We start from the raw sequence: 207 nt of genomic DNA, 5'->3' as shown, positions 1-207 counted from the left end.
CGTGCGAAGGCAGCGGGCGGGCTGGGGCAGAGCGCGCATGCGCAGCCGTCCTGATGCCTCATTGGGCGGGCGCGGGGGCATTGCGCAGGTCCCTTCGATAGCTCAGCTGGTAGAGCGGAGGACTGTAGCACTTTCCCTGCGGTGATCCTTAGGTCGCTGGTTCGATTCCGGCTCGAAGGAGAGGCAAACATTTTTAGTGGACTCTTT

General features: G+C 62.3%; 1 non-coding gene across 1 annotated transcript; it reads left to right on the top strand.

Moving 5' to 3' along the window:
- Positions 1-91: 91 nt before the first annotated feature.
- Positions 92-180, top strand: TRNAY-GUA. Its single transcript is given in 2 exon segments — positions 92-128; positions 145-180. It is a non-coding gene; the product is annotated as a tRNA-Tyr (tRNA).
- Positions 181-207: the final 27 nt, after the last annotated feature.

Source organism: Chaetura pelagica, unplaced genomic scaffold (genome assembly GCF_000747805.2).
Source record: "Chaetura pelagica isolate M959 unplaced genomic scaffold, ChaPel_1.0 C10690590, whole genome shotgun sequence".
NCBI classification, from domain to species: domain Eukaryota; kingdom Metazoa; phylum Chordata; class Aves; order Apodiformes; family Apodidae; genus Chaetura; species Chaetura pelagica.
Note: the sequence above shows the minus strand (reverse complement) of the source record. Positions and strands in the feature narration are given on the sequence as shown.